The sequence below is a fragment of the Antrostomus carolinensis genome, unplaced genomic scaffold (genome assembly GCF_000700745.2).
Source record: "Antrostomus carolinensis isolate BGI_N321 unplaced genomic scaffold, ASM70074v2 scaffold13798, whole genome shotgun sequence".
NCBI classification, from domain to species: domain Eukaryota; kingdom Metazoa; phylum Chordata; class Aves; order Caprimulgiformes; family Caprimulgidae; genus Antrostomus; species Antrostomus carolinensis.
Genome location: NW_010335095.1, coordinates 132,221 through 132,950, shown reverse-complemented (window position 1 = coordinate 132,950; position 730 = coordinate 132,221).

Below are 730 nucleotides of genomic sequence, written 5' to 3'. Positions count from 1 at the left end.
AGCAAGTATAGGAATGAATTTTTAAAGCAACAGCAAATACACACTGCTGATGGGGCCAGACCTTCCATACCCCAGTGACTCTCTGCTGACCTTATTTCTCAGCTGAGATACACACATGGTACCCACTAGGTCAGCCTGCTTATTCTCTGGAACAGGCAGGTTATTGATATGTACAAGAATTGTGCTCTTGTAGCCTTCAACAATCTGTCAGCTCACAGGAGCAGAGCAGACAGGCGTAGGACAGGGAAGGCATGATGGAAACCAGGGCTTGGGAGTCTGCTCACCAGTGACGAATAGAAAGAAGGCCACAGGATGGGGGTCTGTGGCAGAGCTCAGGCTGTTCCTCAGAGTAAGCTGGGGGGTTTTGCCTTGATGTAAGTGGTGTGGCAGCTGGCAATCTGCTGCTTCTAATTGTAAGGTGCAAAGGAAAGAATGCTTTACAGGGAGTCACATCTCGCTTAAAGAACTCTACGTGCTTCATGCAGGAGAAGTAGGGTACAGAAGTTGCCAAAGGCAGGAAGACACCATAATCTTTCCTTCAGACTGCAAATCTTGGCATTTCCCAACACTGTGTGTTGTTTCAATTCATATTAACCAATAGTTTTGAAAAGTAAAAAATCCACTTCTCGCAGGTTGTTTTCCAAATGGTGAAGCACACAGTGGTTTCAGTGAAGTATTTAATGATGAGGAGTAATCATAATTATCTATCAGCTGTTGTCCTCTTTTGGAG